This window comes from Cavia porcellus, unplaced genomic scaffold (genome assembly GCF_034190915.1).
Source record: "Cavia porcellus strain 051 isolate PalLab524CR breed Dunkin Hartley unplaced genomic scaffold, mCavPor4.1 scaffold_22, whole genome shotgun sequence".
NCBI classification, from domain to species: Eukaryota; Metazoa; Chordata; class Mammalia; order Rodentia; family Caviidae; genus Cavia; species Cavia porcellus.
In genome coordinates, this window is record NW_026947505.1 from 30,402,260 (window position 1) to 30,428,488 (window position 26,229).

The following is a 26,229-nucleotide window of genomic DNA, read 5'->3' on the forward strand; positions in this document are numbered from 1 at the left end:
ACCTGGCATAGAAATGGTCTTTTTTTCCTCCTCAAAATAAAGTAAAAAGAGCATGTCTGTTGAAAGCCCTAATCATTTCTATGTGGAGGCCTTGTTTAATTTCAAAGCAAGCCAAAAAGTTGTGTCTACAAGAAAATTCCTGTGGGATATTATTAAAGGGTTTATGGTTAACTGATGGACTGAATTAATGGTGAGTATTAAGGCAGATTCAACCTCAGAAATCGGGCAGATTAACAAAGTGACCAATGTGGAGGTACAGATTTCAAGTTCAACTGCAAGTTTCCTATCTTTCACAAGACAAGGACTGGTGGTAATGAAAAAGATGCTTTCTTCCCTTTACTGCTGAGGACTGAATGGACCAACCCTTATAAAAACTTATGTCTATCCAGACAGACATAGGAGGAGAGGTATAATTAACTTGAGTAAGCAAAGAAATAAACAGCTGCCTGAAAAACAGCTTCTAGAAATCTAAGAGAGACTGGGTCCTGTCCTTAAACCACCCCTTTCTTGAATCATCTCCTGCACAAGGACACCCTAGAAATTATATCAATGTCGAAGTTTCTCCTCCTTGCATTAGATTTGTGCGTGTGTGTGTATGTGTGTGTGTGTGTGTGTGGTGTGTTAGGGAGGAAGAGTAGAGGAAAGGACATTTATCTAATTCCCACTGAGATCCTGTCCTGCGAGTCCCTTGAAAGAAACACTTAAGGATAAATACATTTATTAACATGAGTTATTTTACATTTATAAGATCAAGAAGATGACTATATCTTTCAGTGTCACATTTCTAGAGGAGAAAATAAAGTATGGTGCTCCTTAACAGGGTTGAAACACCTAAATTTAATCTAAAGTTTCTATTTCTGGAAAGATACATTTGACCCCATCCCACCTGGAGTAAGACCATTTCTAATTATTGTTCAATCGTTTGCATTTAAACAGGTGCATAAATAAACATATAATCAGAAAAGTATTAAAGCATTGAAAGCCAACTGAAATGTCTCTATCACTTGTAGAAGTCATGAATACAAACACCTCCACCAAAAAACCTGCTGGTGAGGAATTTTTAAGCTCAAAACTAGCTTTTATTGCATTAGAAGCGTCAAGAATTTCATTTAATCAATTTATTCAACTAGCACTTATTAAGGATCTAGCATGGGTTAGCAAAGTTGAAAGTAAAAAATATTATATTATCTTCTCATGACAAATATAAAACATTAAAAACTATAGTGATAAAAATTGTTATACAATATTGCATATATTAAAGGTCTCACTTAAATCTATGCCATTACTATGGCCATAGTACTACTACACCATACACCACACACACACACACACACACACACACACACACCAAATGGAATAGAAACAATGCTAATAGTGGCAAGAAGAGTGCACAGCAAAGTTGGCTGGGCCCATTTCAATCTTTGCTCATTATAACAAATTATACTAAAGCAGCACTTCCATCAGTAGCAACTATTGACTTCCATGGACTCAAAGACAATTGAGAATCAAAGCTGATTGAGAATTAGACCCAGAACTTCATGTTGCCTCCCAACTGTGTGTTATGTGATCAGTCCACCCTTTTATGCTGCTTTGTAACCCTCTGTCCCTACCTGAGACCATGTCAGCCCATAAGGCCCTCAGGACTTCTGCCACCCTAGTGTACTTCCAAAACCCACCAGCCTCTGCACACAAAAAGCCCTGAGCACTTTCCACTTTTCCATTCAAAACCAACCAGATCCAGGCATCTTCCTGTGACAAAGCCTAAGAAAGAAACAGTTTACATCAATAGGAATATATCTGAATCACACTATCTTAGAGATGTTAAAGATTTTGAAAAAGCATTATTTTAAAGGTCCAATTCTGAAAAAGATACACTACTTTTTTTTATTTGTTTTTTGTTTTTTGTGTGTGAGTTGATTTTCTTTGTTTGTTTTGTCTGAACAAGTCTCTAACTCTTATTTAATCAGCCCTAAGAATCAATAAGAGCAGAAAAGGAAACCCAGGGAGTACAAATGGAAATTTGATCTTTTCTGGGAGACCAAAAAATTATTTCTTCATGTTAGAAAAAGACACGATGAAGTTCTTAAAGCATCCCTGAAATCCCAGCTATGATTACCTTCTGTCCTGATTAGTTGATTGATATTAGCTAAAAGCCTTGATCAGATCTGAATCTGCAAACACTTTCCACCAAAAGACAGTTTGAGTAAGTCATAAAGAAGTAATCTACGCTTATTTGTCAGGGGAATAACTAGGAACATTTTTAAAATTAGTGAAAAGGAAACTAAAATAAACCTAGAATTTGGTTTCATTAAGAGTCTAGAATGCAGAAATGGTTGGGGTTGGTTTGTTTATTTGTTTGTGGAATTTAACCCAGGGGTTGTACATGCTACGCAAATGCTCTACCACTGAACTATATTCCTTTTCCCAAGAGTTATTTTTTAATAAATTATAAATAAGCACTAGTAATATCTGTATTTATTACATACCATGGAGAAAAAGAGGTTTTTTTAAAACAATATTTTCCCAAGAAATATCATATTGCATGTAAAGTTTACTCTTGAATGGGACACAACATATAGCAAGATCCTTACCAAGAGGACATAAATCGCTTCATATCAAACAGGTCAGTCTAAATAAATACACTGAGAATAATAATATAGAATTTTCTAATTTCAAAATTGTGACTATATTTTTGCTAATTATTGGTCTATTTATAAGCCAGCATATCTTTCAAACCAGCTTGTCTAGCTCTCTAGGTTTCTTTATTCCAATAAATTAAGCAAAGATACTCGTTCTTATTTGAATCACAAATATTTTTGAGCAACATTGAACCTCACTCAGTAACTTACTGATTTATCAAATAGCTCAGCAATCAGCCACTTTGCAGCTTCAGACTGCATATAACACAGACTCCAAAGTATTAAAAAAAAATATGGTAGTATCATGTCAGTTTTCTATCACTAGAAAAGACAGGAAAATGATGGAGACAAAAGTGTAAATTGTTATCAATCTAGGACAAGAAAAAATGTTTTATAAGTTTGTCTTCTGTCAGTGAAGTCTCTTGAACAGTTTAGCTTTGTGCTCAGAAGAGAGGACCTCTCCCTTTTTTAACTCTTTTTTTTTTCTGTCACATTGTAGAAAGTTAAACAACAGAAAAATGTTTATTTGATTAAAAAGATAGTCTTTATTTTGTCCTGGTTGTTTGGTCCAATACTGAGGAGAAAACTCCATCTAGTGATCCTAATTTTTTCTCAGCTGCCTGGCACTTGTGTGAAGAGTCCAGGGCAGATTACAGTCAATATACTGTTTGCAGTTTTCCTGCCTGGGAAATTGCAGTCCTCACTCAGGGCACAGTGATGTAGAGAAAATTAGTTACATTAAATTTGGATCACAGTGCACACTAGAAATCTGTTAAGTCTAATCAAGACAGAGGCCATCATCCACTTACCCTAAAGCAACACTTGAAAAAAGCTGGAGGCCATCGTTACTTTAAACTTGTAATTCTATGTCTGCGATAGTCTGGGTTTGGGTATTTAGTTGGTGTTTTACTGACCATAGGATAATTTCAAAAAACAAATAACTATAAAAAAGCGGTTCTCACAGTAAAAAGAGCATATTAATAATTCATGTGAAATTCCACCAATGGAAATCTATCCTAAGACAACCTAAAAACTATTTCTACAGAGATATTTTGGCAGCATTATTTATATGAGCTAAAAATTTAATAACAATCTACATGGCTTTAAAAAAGAAATTAATAGGGTCTGGGGATTTAGCTTAGCAGCATAAGCGCCTTGCCTTGCAAGTGTGTGGTCGTGAGTTTGATCCCTGGTACCGATAAAAAAGAAAAAGACCAAAAAAAAAAAAGAAATTAATTTAATTATCATGCAAGCATATGTTGAAACATCATGTACCATTAAACTATATGTGCAAGAAGTTTTAATGGAAATAGAACTGTTTCTTTTAGCGAAATAGCCTAAATGCTACAACATCATCTACGTAACATGTGCTAAGGGACAAAGGGAAACATTCTATTTTAAGCACTATATTAGGCAGGTATACTGACAGGATATGACAATATTATCACATAACGCTGCTAGAATTAGCTGATACAGTATAGCTTTTTAATACAAAAATCCTGTATTATTTAGCCATATCATTAAGAAGAGGAGGATATTCATAGATTTTTTTTTTCAGGTCTACCTAGACAGTAAAGATGAAAATTTATTGTCATTCTTTCTGATACCAATTAGAGTTCTGATTACCATGAAATGAAGTTTGTAAACTTTGATGTAACACAGTATGCTTCTCCATTCCTAGACACTAAATAAATATATATGATATATATATATATATATATATATATATTTATAATATATGTGTATTGAAAATTATTATATAGTCAATGTGTTTCAGTTTATCTTGAATTATATTTCAATCTTGCCTTTAAATTGACAACCATGAATTTTAAAACCTCATAAAGTAGTACTAGGATATTATAATTATTATTCCTTTTCACTCATTGACTTAAATGATAGGAAGAAAAGAGGGGGAATGAAGGAAAAAGTGAGAGGGAGGTGTGCAGGGAGGGAAGGCAGAGGGTGGAAGGGAAGAAAACAGGCTTTCAAGATCACTGCAATGGAGACTAGAAATACAACTTTTCTATATGCCAAAGAAGAAACAGAATGATGAACGTATCACCTTTTCTCTGCCACAGACCATTGATAAAGAGAGAAGTAATGTTCCCTCAGCCCTAGAGGAACAGAAGATTTTGGCTAATAATTTGTCTGTGACTCAGTCTATTTTGAGAAAAGCAACCAAATTATGTGTCTCGAGAGATATTTCTGAACGCTTTCACAACCAAGTGATAAAAGTAGGCTTCAAAAACTGTAGAACCTCAGTTTGCCTTTGGAAGTCAACTTTTTAAATACTCTGTACTGTGGTTAAGGAACTTCTAACCCTGAAGGACATCGGACCTAATGCCATGATTCCACCCTTCCTTCAGTTTACATTCCAGCTTTTTTCTGTCTTCCGAGAGAAGCATGCCACAGCTGGCAAAGACTTTGACAAAGTGAACAAGACTTGAAGCCACCTTCTCATTTGTAAGCTGAATCAAAGAAAACAAGAAACTGCAAATGGAAAATAAGGTCAGAAGTATAGGGATGAGAACTGGATTTGCTGAGATCACAGAGATAGAAGAGGCCATTGTTAGGACATTAAGGACGAATGATTCTTGTCCTGATTCCAGGGCTGAAACATGGTCAGGATAGAGAACAAGAAAGAAGTGAGTCCCACATAAAGGCTGCATGCGGTATTCCCAGATTTAAAGCACAGAACTTTCATTTACTCAGGGTGACAGGCCACACCATGTGTAAGATAGCCTACCTTCCACTCCAAGGTTGATGTTACCTAAACCCTCAGCCTGGGGTGTACATCCCAGACCTAATCACAAGGGAGCATTCATCGCTTTGTTGCTTTCTCAGATGATTGGCAGAGAAAGAGATTCAACCTAATAGTGATTTTTTCACTTCTTACAGCCCACTTCAAAAAAGCTTTTCAAAATGCTCTTATTTTTGCCTTGTCTTGCCCCGCCCCGCCCCGCCCCGCCCCGCCCTGCCCTGCCCTGCCTTGCTGTGCCAGTAAAGATGCAGGTCGCTAGTTCCCAGATGGTAATACTCAAGGTTCTGCCATGATTAAGTCATCTTCGTACTCAAGTGAGTGTGAAACATGGAGATCTTTCTCTTCAGAGTAGGACTCACCTGAGTCACTATCAGCCTGTTTATCTGAATCACTGAAGGATCTATTGAATTATATAGCCAAACTTATGGAAAATATAATTTTCATTTCACAATAAATCGTTTCTATTAATAGTTGCTCAGGCTGCCTGACCTTCAGCTCTCTTTTCCAAGACCACAGTATCCCTGTAATCAAACATGGATCTTGATCATTTTAATCACTTTCCCATATTTCATCCAAACGTATCTATCTTGACTCAGCAGAGGCTTCCTGATCAATGTAGAAATGGCCCCAGGCATGGCTGCCAATCTGATGAAACAGCTTCCCTTAGATCCTCATTTCAGGCATAATCTGGCATGAGTATAGTAGAATCATAAGATATGAAGGTGTTTGTTGTCTGATATTCACTTTAAAAATGAGTTTAGGAGTATAAGGTTCATTAAAGTTGAAGAATTGGAGTTTAGGGAAAATTATTATGATTTAGAATACAGTTCCCTAAGGATGAAGATACATCTCAGTGGTTGCATGCTTGCCTAGCATTGGTGATATTCTGGGTTTGATACTTAGCACCACAGAATAAAAATTTTTAAATAAATGTTTAAAATTTAAATACTTATTGACTTAATAAATATATTTACTTTATTATTTTATTTTATTTTAAAACAATATTGTTATCCATCTCCCCTAGATGAAACTTTAGGGTCTTTGTTTTATATATGTCTAATTTATGAGTTAGATGATCCAATTCCAAGTCAAGAACAAATTAGTGACAATTTAATAAAAGAAAAATAAGCCCCTCCAAAGGTACTTCGGCCACACCTACAGTGACTTAACTGGTGCCACTTCACCCCTCTCCATCAACCCTGTCCTTGACTGTGTCTGCTGGCTTTCCAGTCTCACCGCCCACACGTCACCTTCCCACCATCAGATTGCTCCAGAGGAACCACTTTTTTCCTAGGGCTTCCTTCATGGAGGGTCCCTGCTTGTTCTCTGTTGACCTGATTTCAGATCTTACTCCTTATCAACAATGTCTAAGACACACGTGTTGACTCAGCCTAGTGATGAGACCAGACCAGTTTGAGTCACTACTCCCTTTGCTCTAATTTACTCATTGATTAATATGTCTGCTCACAAACACAGTCCATGGGAATGAGTTCTCAGACCCCCACAGAGAGTAAAACTCATGAGTGCTCAACTCCATTGTATGAAACAGCTTAGCATTTTTCATGCAACCTGCATAAATCCTTCCATATACTTCAAATCATCACTAGATTGCTTATAATACTGAACATAATGCAAAGGGTGTGTAGATAATTGCTATTCTGTGTGGTTCAGGGAATACGACAAGAAAAAATGTTTATATGTTCAGTACAGATACTTTTTTCCTCAGATTTTTAAAATTTATTTTTAATTAGTACATGTTTGCAGTTGGCCATGCTAACTATCCTTGTGTGGCGTGTGTGCATCTACGTTACACATCTTAATTCCTTTTACTATCCGCTTTCCTTCCCAGCTTCCTCTGTCTGGCAGTTTCCTTCCCATTTGAGAAAGATCTACCTCCCTATTTCCTATTATCTATCTTTTCTTCTTCTCTTTTATATTTTGAGACTTTCATATAAACAAATGCATGCAATATTTAAGCTTGTGTGTCTGACTCACTTCACTTAAAATTATGGTCTCATCCATCTTCTTACAAATGACTCAAGTTTCTCAAATGTTTTCCATCCACAATTGGTTAAAACTATAAGTGCAGCACTAGCAAACATAGAGGCCAAATATAATTTGATAGTTGTGGTATAGAAACTTTAAGAATGAGGACTATGTGTCTAGCATAATTTCCATTTTCTTGGAAGTACTTGCAGAATTACCTTTCAACAATACTAAGAATTTCAGCAGTTGAATCATTTTATCTGCAAATTGAGAAAGGAAAGTGTTAAAGTCTAGAAGTAGGCAATTAAACATATAAGAAAGAAGGCTGAAGTTCCCTTGTTTAGAGAAAATGCTCTGACAATAAACTATAATGTGAAAGTAATTTTCCTCACTTTAATAGCAAACTAACATCTAGATCCTGGTTTGAACTTTTTTTCTAACATCCTTCACTTTGGAAAACAGAATTAGCCCCATTCTACAGTTAGAAACATGGAGACATATTAAAGGACCTCTTCCAATATAACAAAAGAGCAAGAAAAAAGCTAATAGCTTACAGCTGTAGGAACATTTTCAAAGAAGAAGCACAAATCATGTTATCTTTGATGTAACATGTGTAGAACTCACACAAATGTTTGCTGTTGAAAATTACAATTGTCAGTGGGGAAAAGAATCTTTTTCATCTTTTTTATTTTAAAATTCCAATGTGCATGTAGTCACTGCTCTAAGACAGGCCAAGGTATTTTTTTATGAATAACAAATTTGACTAAATAACTTATGCAATAAGCTAAATTAAAATTTCCTTATAATAAATCTTAAAAGGTTCTTCCTCTTTTTGTCAGTGCTTTGATGGGAGAAAAACACATGCATAATGACAATGGCCAGACAAAGCTCTTCCTCTTTCTTCCCAAACCCTGTCGCCTGGATAGTTGTTGGATTGTGAGGAGTCCCAGAATTCTGGACTCCCACAGAAATTCCCACTTTCTGTGTGCCAGGAACAAAGGTCTCTTCCCTCACGTGACCTTCAGACCCAAAGTAACAGACAAAGCACTCTGCTGTCAGGGGCAAGTACGTGCAGCCACAATGAGACCATCGTAAGATTTGTGAAAGAGGTGAGGTCTCTAAATACGTCAGAAGAATTACTTTGGTTAAGGAATGTTCTAGAATGGTGGAACAGGACATTAGAAAGCTCAGTGATGAGGGATGAGGCAAAAGCCTGCAGCAAGTTAGAACTCAAAGAAACCCAGTGAAAGAGAAGTAATGGAAAAGGGCTTCTTCTTGTACATTTCAGATACATTAAATTCATTGCTACTCAGGGATGCACTAGATTGAACAGACACACTAGCTTTTACTGATGACATACCAAACAGACTTGTGGGTAAAAATAAAGGCTTTAGATATTGGCAATGACCATAAATATTCTTAAATGATAGATTTTCTCAGAGCTGGTTTTCCTACTACAAACGGGTCAGACCTAGTTAGGACAGGCGCTAACCTGGACCAACTCATTTATTTCATTTATGTCTCGCCTCATACATGTTATTTTATAGTTCGAAGGAATTTTTCTTCAAAGCTCTGATATCTATATTCTAAGTACTTTCTCACATATGCATTTAATTGTTTATTTATTTCGAAGGTAATATAAAATGCAGCAAAACAAGGCAGAACAAAGCCCATCGAGACAATGCAGTGAAACTGGTACAGAACTTCACAACAGGACACCGGGACAACAGTAATGGGTGCCATAGCATATCTCGTTATCTTCACAATAGTTGTCCTTTCAATCAGGTACAGCAAAATCAAACCAAAAACAGAACACTATAAAACCTATCAAAACAGAATATTGACTAGAGCAAAACAATCAGAACAAAGCAAAATTATTTGCCTTCAAAGAGAAGATAGAAGGAAATCCCTATAGTTGCTATCAACTCCAGCTGTCCTTGACACCATCCCGTTGGGGGGCGGGGAGGGGGGCACGTTTGATTCTCTCAAGTCAGGGAGACACTGACTTGTTCTCTTCCTGGCCCGCCCACTGCTTGCCTGTGCCCCTGCCCCTTACCAGGAAGAGGGCGGGTTGCTTTCTTGCTAAGCACCCCCAAGCTCCAACATGGCTGGATCTAGGGAGACACTGACTTGTTCCAGTTAATTTTTTAAAAGATACTTATTGAGATTATTTTCTTGATTTTTGGAAAACTACATCTTCATTTTAGGAAACGTCGATTATATAGGAAAGCTACATAGGAAAAAATAAAATCGTTTACTACTCACCAGTATTGGTTACAATCACTGTCAGTATTAACTTATATAAAGCAGACAAATGCTTTTCTAAAATTTTCCATGGAAATAGTTCGTGACAAATATTTAAATAATTTGGGTGCTTTTCTTTTTCTTGCATATTCATATATAGATACGATGTATACTCCATGCACTTAAAAAAAATTTTACTTAACATGGTTTATGAATACACTTTTGGTTTACAAGTTTTCATAGAACTCTAGCTAGTGTGTACTTTTTGTCCTGTTGAAAATAGTCTGCTGGTATATTTAAAGAGTTTGGGGTCATGCAGTCTTCTGTTCATTATATTAAAGTGCCACTGTGATATGACATAGGAGACCAGAATTTTTATCCCCGTACTGCAGATGGGGCATCCAAACCAGACAGTGTTGTATAACTGAGGCAGGGCTAGAAATAGAACTGAGGTTATTTTGAAAGTAAGTAGAATAAAAACTATACATAAAATTAAGTATTAGTGATTTGGGTCTCTAGTCAAGGCTTCATCTCTTTGAAATGAAAATGTGTAAAATACAAAGGTCCTCTGTTATTTTTTCATGAATTAAGAACCAAATCTGACCTTGGGGAGTCCATATGGACACCCATTGAAACTTAAGCCAGTTGCATGTGACAATTTGCTGCCACAATTTTGCTTAAAAGCTTAAATATGAAATTAGAGCTACGAGAATTTTTTAAAATTGACATTGAATATGGTCATTGAAGTTAAAGTATACATATATGTGAACGTGTGCAAAACAGAATTTTAAGACCAACCGTAACACTGGAGCCAGTTTCACAATATTTGTGTTTGTAATCTTTTCTTGGTCACAATTTTGCTAGAAGCCGGTGGGATTCTTTTTCCTGAGTCAAGCTTGCAGAAGCCTGCTGGGAGGCAACAAACCGCAACAGACGTCATCAGACCTCTCCTGCTTCAGGATATATATACTGATCCCTGCAGGGGTCAGGGGAGAATTTTATTTTTGCTTGAACAGTCTTACACAATTGTCAGCGGATGTAACCCTTGCCTTTCTTTGAAGTGTGAGCTATCAAAAACTAAACAAACCAGATCGAGCCGTTTTCTGATTCAAGGTGACAGGGCAGACTGATGCCTGAGTGGTATTTCTTTTTTAACGATGGAAGTAGATTTACAAATTTGTGACATCTAATTTGCACCTTCCTTTGAAACGGTGGAAGCCAAATGAAATTTTTCTCATGTGTCTTTTCCTCTGGAGAATAAGTAATGGCACTGAAAGTAGGAGAAAAATAGGAAGATTAACCACACAATACATGAGGTTAGCAAGAGAACGAGGCGGAAATTGTCAACTAGGAATGAAAGTGAGACACGCTGAGGCCCTGGCATGCAGATAACCCCTATTCTCCTTGTTACCAGATAAATATACATTCTTGATTCCCGGATTCCTTCCATTCTTGGTGCAATACTTGAAAAAAAATTTGACCAGGTTTTTGGCATTTTCATCTTTTCTAGGAATACTTCTAAATGACCTAGGGGAAATTTTCTAAACCAAAGAACAGTTTTGGCAGCAAAAAGAAGCCTCAGTATGTATTATGATTGAAACAAAGTACTTTAGCCTTTTAACTCATGCAAGGATATATGAGAGCATCTATGTTAAGCTGAATAAAATGAATCTGATATCTCTTTTTATTGTGTAAAAAAATCTTTTGTTTTATTATTTTAACTATAAAAGAAAAACATAATTGATGATTGCTAGTAAAAAGCAATTGACTCCATTATGTCTGTTATAATTTACTCTTATAAAATTGTTTTCAATTATACTGTTTGTTCTATCCATCTGGCTGCTCTTTCTGACATGGGGAAAAGTATATAGCAATCTATCTGGGCTTTATTTCTCAATTATACAATAAGTATACTATTCCACAGAGTTGCTGAAATGATTAGATGATACAGTATAAGTAAAATCTCTAACTCAGAAACTATAACTGGTAGGTTCTTTTTGATTCACTTTTTGTACCTTATGATTATTTTACATAGCATTTGAAAAATGTGAAAGGATTTCATCAATAAATTGTGTAAAGTCTAAAGACTAAGGGCAAAGCCAGCTATGTCTACAAGGCTTGCCATTTATGAATGCTCACTAAATACAGGGCATATAACAAGTACTCAATAAATATTAAGTATTGTACTACATACTTCACTTTACCAAAATAATCCAAGTGTTTGTTTTCCTTTTCACCTTCTACAGAGCATAAGGCAGTCAGGTCTCAGGCAAGACCAAGCATCTAGGATAGAACATGGAGTCAGAAGTAAGCTTTTAAAAAAACAAAGACTTCTAAGAAAGAGAAAGAAAGTAACTCACCATCCCTTCTGTGCACTTTGGAATAAATTCTCTCATAGATAGCTAATGCAATTTCTAAGCTAGATGTAGCCCAGCAGCTCTAAGCCTACTTATTTACAAGAAGAGTGCACTTCAAAGACAGCATTTATTAGCTGGCTATCTGCTTACAAAGACTCTAGAAGTTCAAACCAGTAGAACTGAAAGCAGAGACAAGTTGCTACAACCAGTTACATTGAAAACAATAATAGTCATCCGAAAACATACCAAATGCTGGCATAAACTTTAAAAACCATAATAGTCTGAAATTACTAAGCGGAGGAACATGCAACTTGAAATACCCATTTTTATACCTAACGTATAAGCTGATAAATTAGGTGGAAATACTATAGGCAGTTAGACAGAGATAGGATTTGATGGAGCCAGTGTAGAAGATGAAAACACATCAATCACAATGGTGGCTGGAGGTGCATCTGTCAAAGGCCAGGAGATTATATTACAATTGGTGTCACCTGGTCCAGTAGTCCGGATAGACATCAGTCACTCAGGGGGATGCGCAGAGCACCGGAACCTGTCCCTTCCTAAAAATGCTTTTGTTCTTTCCATGTACTCTTGCTACCTACCTGGTTCCCTATTGGGACAATATTGGTGAAGCTGCTATACTGATACTCTTACTGGTTGAATTATAGTTTGACCCACAATGTACTCATAATTTTGTACCCACTTTGTGATTTTGCTCTATAGGACATTCTTAGGGAAGTAGCTTCTGTGACAACCCACTTTTGGATCCCTTCCTGTCTCTCAGGAGCTATCTCGCAACCTCTGTTGTTCTTTATAATTCATTCTTCAATTTGGGGGGACACGAACTCAGTGTATCCGACTTTTAGCAGGCTAGGAGTTATATTTCACCTATATCAAAAGTATATTTTACATTGTACATACAAAACAAATTGCATAAGCATATTGTTTTCCAAGGTCAATGATAAATAAGAAGTATCTGTGAAAAAGAAAAATCATTTAAATAAAATGTTTCCTATAGCTGAAGGGTTATGATAAAATTAATATCTTTATCATTAACCCTGAAAATGTAACTGCATAAATTTTGAACTTCGGCTTTGCTAGATTTTTTCTATCATATATATTATTTTGAATTTGGTGATCAAAAGTATACCAATGACAAGTGTTACATTAGACATACAACAAGCATTCAAGCATCTCTGTTCTCTTTATTGGCTCAAGAAGGAGTTAGTCAGGCTGGGGATTTAGCTCAGTGGCATAAGCGCCTGTTTGGCAAGCGCAAGGTCAAGAATTTGATCCCTGATACAAAAAAAAAAAAAAAAAAGTTAACAAACTTTCATTTTATCACTAAAATTTTCACTAAGTATGTTTAAGAAGGAAATCAACACAATTTCTGGAAGCACACAAACATACACATACCCTTAAACATTCTTACCTCAATGATTCTTACTGAATGTATACTTCAATAGAACACTACAATATTAGTTTCGCAACTCTACGAACTTAAAGACCATAGTGGCAGTAGATAAGGTAGCTAAGGAAAATGTCAACAGTATTAAACAGTAATTTTGGACTTTAAAAGTCATGGTTGTCTTCTGACTTCTGTTTCTAATTTTTTGTGCATATTGATGCAAATCATTTGAATCCTACAAGAATCTCATCTCAGTAAGATCTGAGGACAGAACAAGGAGATAGTCTAACTCAGTTACAGATTACTGAATCCAATACAAATCAGGAAGACATAGCTTAACCTCCAGGGATCTGTTCAGTCTTTGGACATCCCAAAAAACAAGAGCTAGCTGAAATTGTACCTGAGAGTTGTACTGAGTTCCCTTTTTGATTTGATGTTTTAGTCCTACTAGATGGTCTTAGATAGACAGCCATAGACAGTAGAGGTAACCTTAACAGAGTTAAGATTGACTCCTCAACGCTGCAAACTATGGAACCCAACTCACTAAAGACAAAGAAAGCCAACACTTGCCTGTGTTTTGCCATCATGACATTCAAAGTCAAAGGAGAAACTTTAAATCTCAGGCAATAAAAGCCCAGTGCATTCTCACTGTAGGTAATTCAAAACAAAACAATACAAAAATCTTACATTACTGTAAAATTCCAACAAAGTTCTAATATTTCTTATGAAAGTTATTTCCAAATATGTGGAGATACATGTCTCCAAAGTCACACACTTATTTTAAAAATTTGAGTGACCACGTTTCTTTTATCCCCTAAATATGAACTTAGCCTGTGTATTAACTGATTTGGGGGGTCATATATCTCTCATTTACAAGTCTGGGGTCTCTATCCCTAGCCCCAAGACTAGAAATGTCTCCTATCTACCCACCTTGCTTATTCTCCATGTTGTAGAAATTAATTTCTGCTTTTATCCACTTCATAGAGTCAAAATGTGTATTGTTATGTAGATTCTATAAAGTATCATTCTGGAAGTAAATACTGCAGAAATGCAAAGTAATGTTATTTCCATAGATCTGCTTCTAAGATTAGTAAATGATTCTCTGGGAATAAATTGTTCAAACAATTAAGATGAACAAAAGTAAAGATAGCCAATTTTCTTTTAGTAAATTACAGGGTGATTTGTAAGCATTGCATTGTTTCATGTGAGTTAGAAATTGATTCCCTGAAAACAAATTTCTTTTTAATTTTACAAGAAGTGAAAAGAAGCATTAAGTAATCAAACAGCTAATACATCTAAAAATAGGGGAGAAAAAGAGGGAGAAACCATCACAGTGTTGAATCTGATTTATTAGGGATTTCCTCAACCCTAAAAATATCCAGGCACCACTCAAAATTCTTTTTACCATTTTTGTTCTCCATGGTTTGAACTTCACGGCTTGAAATATGTTGTCTATGATCTGCACTAATTTGTCAGTAATTATTTTGTTTTTCCTTTTTCTTTTTTCTTAACCATAATTAGCTGGAGCTTTTGTTCAACAAAGAATTAGTAATATTACTTCGTCGCGTTGATATAATCAGCCTATTTAATGTGTCTTTTCCTACTATTGTGCTATAAGCAGGTACTGTGATCTCTTACCTAGTTTCCTTAGTTCCCATGAAGGTATTTTTGTGTGTGGATAATTGGTCAAATTGATATGTCTGCAGGGTGGATGACTGCTAGAGAGTCATATTTCACTGTCATGCTTCACCTTCCCTTCAGTTGATATAATTAAAAATAAAACAAAGAATGTGACAGTTTTTACAATCTATACAATCTCAACAAAGCTGTTTTATTTCTACTAGACTTTTAGATATATGTATTTACATATATATTTTTAAATATGTGTATATGTACATATTAACCCACTTAATATAGTGAAATGTACGTGATAATAAAACATAGCCTGTAAATGTATCGAAAAATTGATCTTACAGGCCTTGATCTCTTATCCTTGCCATCTTTCTGAGAAAGGAGACTGCTAGTTAAATCCCAAGCCCCTCTGTTCAGAGGACAACACTGACTTTTAGGTTGATTATTCCCTGGGCTAAGATCAGAGTTTCTAAAATCTGAAATTTTCTTATCCATGTGATACTTCTACAACCAACCCATCTGCTTGTCTTGGTCTCTAAGTAAGCACCCACATTAAGAGCAAAGGGCTCACAAGAAAATTCTCCTTATCAAATAATTACTTTAGGTCACCTCTGGTCTGTGCTGTCCCTGACAAATCCCCACATAAATATTTGTCATGGCTTTCTTTATCCATGTACTCACCTCTATTTTACCACTGCGTGGTAACAATAGTAACAGGTGTCCCTGGCTGTCTAGTAACGGTTCCTAAATTAGAAGAGCTATCTCTTTCCCATCTTTTTATCCTTAACAGCTATAGTCTCTACTTCTAATGTGTTAATTTGGCGTGGGTGAGATTGGACTGAGTTATTAAAATGTTTTATTTTCCTTTATTTAAAAACCTGTGTGCACCACTAATTCTCAAATTAATCCTTTCATCTACTTAGATTTCTAAAAGTCACCCCAGCCCTAAAATATCCAACTACATGCTTGACTCAATATTCTAAATATATGTCTTCTCATTCCAGAAAGTAACAGTAGGACCTCACTATTCCCTTAACACACCCATTCAAGGGGGTGATCTAGACACCCGACATCCAAAATATTTTCTGAAGGAGTTTATTTTTCCATTGGTCTCACTGCTACTGCCCTAGTCAAGCCATCACTCCTCCATTCTTGAATGTTATTAGCCTCTTGAGTAATTTCTGCTTCTACTCTGGTTCTAATATAATCCATTTTTGACAGAGCTAGCAATGTGGTCCTATGAAAACTCTATTAGATTATGTCATTCTTCTCCTGAAACCTTTTAGTGGTTTGTCATCATACTCAGATGACTGCAAAATCATATTCCGCTCTCAGAACACAACATAATCTGGTCTGGAACCTTAACTTATGTCACCCTCTCCCTTGCTTAGAGTCTCTGTCAGTCTGCTTTTCTTCATTATTCAGACATAGCTATCTAGTTCTCGCTTAGGGTTGTTCCTACTTTCTCACTCTATCCCTCTGTCAAAGGATTCTGCAAGCTTTTTCTTTTCTCCCAACTACTTATTTGTTAATGCAATTCCACACTGGCTGAGTTTCCACTGGATCATGGAGAGACTCCTGCTTGTTTCCAAAATTATGCATATGTTTCTAAAATGCTACTCCCAGGGTATATGGCCATTCAGACACTGAACAGCTCCCTCATACATCTAATGAATGATCTGGTAGCAATATCACTCTTGGTCCACACTTGCCTCTCAGTGGAAAAGATCCTAGCCTGTCCAGAAAGCAGTACACTGCTAGGTATGACAAGTTCAGAGACAATCCATGGCCCCACCCCTAAATGAATTCTTGCCTTTACTGATTGGGCAGAACCATAAGGAGGTCAGTGCTTCAGATCATTCTGTGTGAACTTCATGTTGGTACAGGGCACCAAACCAGATGATGAATTAGGCCAAACAGCATTCACCTCACCAACAGCTATTCGCCATTCTTCAGCAGAGAATTGTGACCCTTCTCTGTCCCTTAAGCCCAAGGACCCTCTTTCCCTGTGCTGGTTTTCTGACCATGGGGAAGAAAGGCAGTTCTACTTTTCTTTGATCCTTTCAGCTTTTATGATCTCTTCCAGTATCCAAATCAGGCAACACTCGTATAAGAAACTCCTCAATTTTCTCATTACAGAGCCATCAGTTGGCAAAAATAATGGAATACTGTACTTTTTGGAATCACCTTACTTTTTTCAGACCACAAAGACATCATTTAGAAAATTGCTACTTTAATGCCCTAAATAATGTTTTCAGGCCTAGGAAGTCAAGAAGTTTCCCAGAATGCTTTACTTACCAGATAGGAGTGGGCTTCTTGCAATATCCTTAAAGGTCCAACTCACAGGTGCCCAGGCCTCACCACGAAAGCCTTCAATTACTTGGAAACTACATCCATTGATGGAGAACCAGGCAAGAACAGCATCTTAAAAGAAAATCTCCTTAAGGAATAATTGTATTATAGTAGAGCTCTAGAGATTTAGGGAGAAATTAGTTCATTTTTCAGTGTTTATGGCTATTTAGATCACACTAGGAAAAGCAGACATAATATTTTTTACTCACATTTTATGAACCTAGATTTGGAGAGCCCACTGGATGATCTGAAACATATGCTAAAATTTAGACCATGAGGAAAAGAAAGTTTGGTAGACTTGAGGTACAGGGCCTAGCCATCTACAGCGTCCAGGATCCTGTAATAACCTTCAAAATCATGGCAAGTGAAAGTCAGTACTTTTTTTCATTTCATTTTTTCTCTCAGCCCCTGAGCATGCCACTCTAAACATCTACTGTCCTTTACTTTTCCTCATGGTTAATGCCTCTCCTTTTTTCCTCTTTCATATATCACCTGCACTTGGTGGCTGCCAGCTGCCAAACAGGTGATTTTCAGGAGATGAGAACAGCTGGATTTTCTTGAGTGCCTACTTTGTTCCTGGCCTGACTATGTGTGCCCTCCATTAATTTTCTTTATTGTCCTAAGAACTCAGTTCATCTGATGTTTTAGTTTTATTGGAGAGTAAAACTTGTTTTATTTTATGACATTTTGATTCTGAAAATTATCTCCAAAAAATCCAGAGAAAAAGATCCCCCAAAATGCCAACTTGAAGAACACACATGGAAGTGCCTAGTTTAGCCAACAGGTCAGAAATAAGGAAGATGCAACAATGAGGTAAAACCTGAGTAAAATCTCAGTAGATTTCTGTAGCCAATCTTTTTTCTTTGCACGTTTGTATTCTTGGGAGGAAACGTGACTTTACCAATCCTGTTAATGGGGGAAAGTTCTAATCCTTCAATAATTTCAAGAAAAACCAGAATATGGTTTAGGTCAAAAGAGTACTTGATTTTGCAACACCAAATATCCCTTCTGTGGTTTCCCAAAAATGCTGTGGCTATCACACACAGAACTCTCTCCACACTTTCACCACAGGAACAATAGTGCTAATTCAGCACACTGTAATCTAGACCAGTTTGGGAAAGAAGGGGGGCTCTAAAGAAGACATTAGAGAGACCAATACCTGTACTATTGCAATGAAGTTTCATAAAATTTAAATGCAAAACTCACAAAATCAAAACAAATGCCAAGTGAAACAAGCCACAAAGAATGAAGTGTTTATTAAGTGTAGAAAAAGAGTAAGTAGATTTAATTAAGTTTAGTTGGACAAAGAGTTTAAGTTTTCATTACTTCAAATAATTGAGTGAATTGATAAATACATTATTACTGAAGACAGGAATTAAGAATACAAACAGTAATTGAGTCAGAATGAATGGCAGAATGACTGGCTTGGGGTTTATTCTTTCCTTCCCTTAGGGAAATTTCTTAAGAGCTAAGCCCTTTGGTTGTTCTATAACACCTTTTTAAAAAGATGCTATCTAAAGTTGATGGAGAATTTACAGATTTAATTTGTCTAGCGAAAGGACTACAAGTATAAATGACTACATCACTAGATTTACTACATGAGAATAAAGCTAAAGAAAGTACCCGAGCCAGGAAACAGATACTGGCCCTCTGGACACATGACTATCTCCACCTTCATCGGCATCCATCACCCTAGGACAGATATCAGCTGGGGGCCAGAACTAAATTGTCCACATGGACTGTTGTCCATGCAAAAAAGTGACCCAAGTCATTTCCTTAACACCTGGAAACAATTGAGGCTCTTTTCTTTCCATCTCTGGCCAAGCTGTTTAGAAAGCACAGATGCAGCTGGCATTGTGGTATGGTGAGCTGCCTTAGCAAATGCCTCCAAAAGGAAGAGATCTCCAGCACTCCATTTACCAATTCTATGTCATCGTTCCCTGCTTCTTCAGACCCAGAAATTAAGGTCAGACACAGAGAAGTTGCTGCTGCAATTTTAACTACATAACATAAAAGCCACACTAATGATTCTCCATCGCTAACCAAGAGATGAAGTCGTAGATAGCACAGGGCTTCGTCTGAAGAAACCATCCCACTATTGGAGAGAGAAAAGATGTCCACCTAATTTTTCAAATGTTCAAGTCAAACATGTGCAGCTTATTGTGTTTTTCCTCTGGCCATGCTAAGAGTTTACTTTTTCTGCACTTTCTTGTTGAAAGTTGTGACAAAGATCTGAAGTCCATTCTAATGGTAGCAATCATGATCATGAGTCTGTTACACTGGTTTGAGAGACATAAGGTCTAATCTTTCCCTAAAAGCCATCTATAAGAAACGTGCTGTGGCATCATAATTATTTTCTTTTCTTCTGATTTATCTCCTATAAATGTTTATGATATAGCCAAACAAATTTAAAAGTTATAAATCAAGCAGTATTCCTACTACTTTATACAATATTTCAACGAAACAGAGTATAGAATAGTATTAGGTGTATAATTAACACCTTTCTAAAGCTTAATAGTATCTGAATCTTGAGGAAAAAAATGAAGGATCATATTCGTGCCTACCACTTTTGAGTTTTTCTAAGGATTTTATAAGGAATTACTTAGGAAATGCTACTATGTCTGCTAAGTAAGCATTCACAGGAAACATACGAGCTCAAGTCCTTGGGATTCCAAGGATTACACTGTCTGTACCATGCTTCATTACTGACAAAATAGGAAAATGATATACTGTCAAATGAATGTTTGTGTCTTCCTACAATTCATATGTTGAAGCCCTAATCCTTGATGTGGTGATATTTGTATTTTGGTAAGTAATTAGAGTATAAGGATGGAGTCCTTGTTAACAGAATTAGTGCCCTTATAAGAAAAACACAGAGGACTTGTTTCTTAGCTTTACCTGCTATGTGAGAATATAGCAAAAGGTAAACACTGGTTATCCAGAAAAGAGAGCCCTCCCCAGAACTAGACGATGCTGACTCTCTGATCTTGGACTTTTTAGCCTCCAGAACTGTAAAAAATAAATTTCTGGCTAAGCATGGTGGCATATACCTGTAATCCCAGCTCTCAGGAGCCTGAGGCCGAAGGATCAGTGTGAATTTGAGGCCCGCCAGGACTTTACAGTGAACTCAAACCCAGTTTAAACTACCCAAGACCTTATCTCAAAAAAAAAAAAAAATCTGTTACCTAAGCCACTCAGTCTATGATGTTTTGATATAGCAAGATGACTAAGCTATAATCCTATGGAAGTAATGATTTTATCTCTAAAGTCTCTTAAAACTAACATTGTATGATTTCTCCTTCTTTATTCTGTTGGAATAAAAACTGTTCATAAGCTACAATTTTGCTAGGAACACAGTATCAGCTCCTCTAAGAAATGTGGGTCTTGAAGTTCTAAAAGCACGAAACTTTTTAAAATTTTATAAAATAAAATCAGCAGAAATATAATTAACCACCCATATTTTCCTTAGTATGGACAGACTATAAGATATATATGGATCTTATTGTTTGTAACTTTTAAAAGCTTTACCTACAAATTTCTAAGACACTGTCTTATTTGTGAAGTTATGGAAAAAGATTTAATGAAAAATTTGATTATTATCATTATTAATAACAACACTAATTGAAACTTATTGTGTCCACATTTATTTTATATCACTACAATTCACTGTGCCTTATAGTTCACTGTACACATGCCTCACTCTCCATTAAATTTGTAAACAATTTTAAGGTCAAAAACTACGTTTTCATATATCAAATGCTTAGCATAAAACAGGCACGATGATAATACATATTAAATGAATGAGCTAATGAATGGATGAATGGCATAGCACTAGGATTTTTAACTTACAAAGTATAAAGCAATATCTTTTATACTGTAATCTGAAAGACAGGCCAGAGCATTAAAGGCAAGTAGTGATATAAATTAAGTTATATTACAGATCGATAAAATGGATAAGATGTGCCTCTTAGTTTAAACAGAAAAGTCAGTTTTAAAGTGAAGCATCAAGTCTTCATAGAGAAAATGGTACCTTATTTGAATTAGACTAATTGAAAACTATTTCCCAACAAGGGGAACAGTGTGAACAATAACATAATTGGTTTCTGATTGCTGCTATAACAAATCACCACAAATTTATTTTCTAGCTCTGAAAGGCAAAGAGGTCTGAAATGGATCCCTCTGGGCTAAAGTCAAAGTTTCATAGATCTGTGTGTCCTTTTCAGGCAGCTCTAAAGAAGTACTCCTTGTCTTGTCCTTTGCATCTTTTAGAGGTGGCCTGTGCCCTTTGGCTGTCAGTACTGGGCCACCTTCAAAGCCAGCAATAGCTGCTGGGTCCTCCTCCTAGCCCATGTCTCTTGCACTGACTCTCTTGCCTCTTTCACAAAGAACAACCCTGGTAATTGCACTGGCCCTCACTAGATAATTTAGGTGGGGTTAACCGAATGCCAGCTGATTAGCAAACTAAATTCCACCTGCTTGCTATCTTACTTCCTTGTCCTTAAATAGGCAACTGAATGTTAATGTCAAATGTAAACTGTCTCAGAAAATAAAGAATTCAAGAACAGATTCAGGGAGATAATCAAGCAGAACAAACAACATATTTACAGATCACAGGTATTAGGATGTAGACATCTTGAGAGGCCATTTTTCTACGTGGCATGTTTGGGCAGCAATATGATTCAACTAGAAATTGTGTGTATTCAACATACATTTGAGAATTTTATAGGACTAGGTAAATAGTAGCTATTTTCAAAACATAGAATACCCCACAAAGGAATGTGGAGGTAGGGACTCTTTTGTAAGTAATAATTCTCTTTGTGTCAAATTAATACTAGTAGTTGCCATCATTTTGCATATGTTACATATTTTAAAGTGACATGATTATGAGTTTTGTGCAACCCACAATGCAACAACTGTTGAAGATGCAAAAGACTCAACCAATATCTTAAAAGACATGATCAAGGAAAGACTTAAAGAACATAACTTAATACTAGTTTGATCGACTGCCGCCATAGAGTTTGAAAGGAAAAAAAATAATAACAATATTGCAAAGGCTTCAATTAAAAGCTAGTCACTTGGTTCGAAAGTTGAGCCCTAATATGTTAATTCAGACACACAAATATGACAACCAAAGTATATGAATGTATGCAAGTCAAAGCCAGATCTGTTTGACCTTACACTTAACTGGGCAACAGGATGTTGATGTCACTGCAAACCATATCAGAAAACAAATAATGCAAGAATATAATGAATTCAGGGAGAGGATCATGGAGAACACAGGTTAGACACATGCAGAGAACTAAATAAAACAGAGAAGGACCAGCTAGTATCCATATCATAGAGACAGAAAGATCCGAAATCATTTTAGGTAATTTATAGACTAAAAGGAGCAAAATTCACCTAGAGTTCAGATGAGGATGGAAAAGAAAATTACCAGAAGAAACCTCTTAGAGAATATTTTGATGATAGGGTTTTATAAAAATGCTGTGAAATATTCTAGTATGCTAGGCTTTCTTTCCTCAAGTTTGGTGCTGTTACTCTTCTAACAGCATATACATTTTAGAAAAGGATTCACTAGGAATGTTTACAGCATACTTTGTAGACTGTGTTGTTCATACTACATTTTAAATGGTTTTCCCTTTATTTCCACACTCAATTCTTCAGCCATTACAATGGACAACTTCTAAAGTTACCTAAGATGATAGCCATAAGATATATTAGTGGTTAATACAATACCTTCCAGCTCTCTCTTTTCTGTTTTTGTAATTATTTCCTTGGATGGCAGGAAATATAGGTGTTCATAACTACAACAAAACACTTAGCCTTAGAAAGAACCAAGAAAGATAATGGAAAAAATACAGCAAAATGTGTTTCCAATTAGGCACAGATGCTTTCATTTATTCTAAGCGTTCTTGTTTAGTTAACTGTACAAATTTTTAATCATATAAATGTGGTGGTATTGCAGCCTCATGCTCTTGATTACCCTTGTCTTCCAGTTGACTTCACACGCCTCTGGCTTCTGGCATCGCTTACTCACAAGTACTGCATCTGAGGCTCTATGAATTCCAGGAGATACCTGTTAAGCAATGTAGCCGGGTGTGGAATTTTTTTGTTTATCGTGTGTGTGTGTGTGTGTGTGTGTGTGTCTGTGTGTCTGTGTGTGTGTGTGTGTTTTGCTACAGCAAAAATTAGAAATGGTACTGTGATACATTTCTCTGAGTCAGCAGCACCATTGGCTACTGGCTATAATGCCATGAATGCCTGTTTTCCTGTTTTTTCCCCATGTTTATTTCTGTGTGGAATCATCTGGTCACCATTCATTCATGCCTGTACTATTACAGTGAGAAAGATTACCAGCCTTCACCCAAAGATCACTATGCATAAATCCTTAATAAATCAAATGGAGGAGCCGGTGTGGGAGAGAGTACCCCCAGTGGTGGAGATCAAAGACTCAGAGCCTTGCCTGTATCCCACTGTGCTGAAAATAGTGATAGGGGTGCAAGGAAATGCTGGGGAGAAGGACAGACTGCAAAATTGGTCTAAGTTTTGTTTGACATTTGATGAGAATAGACTTTCAAAAGTAACATTTGGTTATGGAGTTATTAAGGCTTCATTATGTGCATTCCTCACAATTACTTGTACTTAATAATCAACTTTGTCTTTAAATTTAACCCATGAGAGAAGAGAAATAGAAAAGCCAAGCCATGATTCAATGTCATAAAAGTCCCTGGACACAGCCCTGTACCTTACATGGCACTTCTGCTTGTTTCTTTTGCTGGGGAGTTCTTTATCCAAGCCAGTGTGATTGTTTTCAAAGTCCTAATAGGTTGATCGGTAAAGAGTAGACTTTTGCTGCATTTGCTGTCATAAATAACTAATAGGAAACAAGCAGAAGATAGCTGTCACGTGGCAGTCCTTTAGCCTTGTCGCTCAGGATGTGGTCACAGACCAACAGCCTTGTCATCCTCAGGGAATTTGTTAGAAATGCAGGGGCTTGGGTCCCTACCCAGAACTGCCACATCGGAATATGCATTTTAATGAGTTTTCTGGTTATCCAGAGACACAGTGTTCAAAAATAGCGTCTCAGAGACACCTTTTGACACAGGTATTTTGTGTTATTCAAAACCACTGAAGTAATAAATGAAAGGGGAGAAATAAAGAATCATTTAAAGCAGTAGGATTACACTTCAAACACATGGGACAGTTGACATGTCCACATTGACTTTGAACTCTATAATCATGAACATAATGAATATTAAAGGCAAACATGTCTCCTGTTTACAAGCTTTTTACCTTACCATTTTCTTGTTTTCCTCTTGTTATGTTGTTTGTTTCAGTAATCTTTGGATGTCCTATTAGCGTCCTGGTTTATTTTTATTATATTAAGAGGAAAATTCCTTACCCTGGCATTTTCCAGCAGTTCTTTGAAGACAGACACTCCTCTCTGACTGTCCTCTCCTTGGGGTCTTCTGAGGCAAGCCCATTTCTTGAGAACTTTCAGAAATCATGCATTTGACTTGTCCAAAAAGAAAAAAAGAAACATTATTTTAGGCTTTGTTTAGGATACTTTTTAAACATTGTATGTATGGTTTTGCATACTACACTTATTTTCACACACTAATAAATTAAGATCAGTTAAGATCAATCAAAATTCTAAAAACATTTAAGAAATAAAGTCCTTAGGCCAAAAAAAAAAAAAAATGAAGCTCCATAAATTTGTCTAGGGAAATGAGGTCAGCAGGCAGCCTGAAGACACATGCTCACTACCAGAGCATATGAAACAAATCTGCACAGCTTGTGAACATCAAACACACCCATTAGTCATTGAAAACGGAAACACAATTCCCCATTGAGAGAGCTTATACAGTATTAACTAAACACTAAATATGGTGACAATCATGCAGGTTTAACCCTGGACCTGACTCATAGGCTATTACACCTCCAAAATGTAACAACAAGGAATATTTATCCTAGCAAGCCTTCTGTAAACACACAGCTTGGCCTTTGTCTAACCATGCTCATTCATGTATCAATGATTTTGCCTATCTTGGCCTCACTTTCCATCTGTAAATCCCTCTCCCTCTCCCTTTCTCTCTCTCTCCCTTTACCCACTTACCTCTGTCTTTGATTTTCTCTACTCCTATACTTTCATGAGGAGCATGAATTATGAATTTCCAAAGTGGGACTAACTTTAACGGTGGTTGGTTTGGATTTTCAGTTTTCTAATAATGTAGATCTTTGGAAAGAAGAGCTAAAATTTGAGTTTACATAAATTGTCAAGTATGATTTTTTTCATAGTTTAGAAATAATCATAACCGATTTTCTAGCACAATTATGGATTAACATCGCTCACATTTTAGTCTTCTTTGACTCATAAGATTTGAGTATGATAGATAAAATTCCTACTGCTTTCATACCGATTTATAGATAAGGTACTAATTTGGGGGCAAAGCTTAATGAAGAGACAGGCTAAAGTCCAGGTTTTATGAAACTAAGCTTAGTCTAGGAGAGTTACTTTAGAGATTTCATTGTTATAGATTTTTTCTTAAAGTAGATATACTCAAATATGAAATTATTAAAAGTGTCTTCTACCACCACTTACAATCTTTCACAATCAGAAAGTCCTGAAAATGTTACAGAGTGTCAAGGGTCACCCACCATATGTCAGGTGTTTAGCAGTAGGTGAAAACACGGCAGTGTGTTACCAGCAGAGAGTGCCATGAAGGGAAAAATCAAGTCTTTCCACCTCTTTGATCTCAAGCCTTTCCTTACTGAACTCATTGGCTGTTTAAAAGCGCTCAGACACATTAAGCTTAACATCACTGAAGACAGGTAAGAGCCAGGCTAAGA

At 36.3% G+C, this 26,229-nt stretch overlaps 1 protein-coding gene and 1 long non-coding RNA gene across 3 annotated transcripts in view; one reads left to right on the plus strand and one right to left on the minus strand.

Annotated features, from left to right (window-relative positions):
- The window catches only part of Pde7b (phosphodiesterase 7B), a 294,246-nt gene that overhangs the window by 122,940 nt on the left and 145,077 nt on the right, over positions 1–26,229 (plus strand). The window lies entirely within an intron of this gene.
- The window catches only part of LOC134472091 (uncharacterized), an 89,303-nt gene that overhangs the window by 46,094 nt on the left and 16,980 nt on the right, over positions 1–26,229 (minus strand). The window contains exon 2 of the long non-coding RNA XR_010041929.1: positions 24,782–24,895. This is a non-coding gene — a long non-coding RNA (uncharacterized LOC134472091). The remainder of the gene's footprint in view (positions 1–24,781; positions 24,896–26,229) is intronic.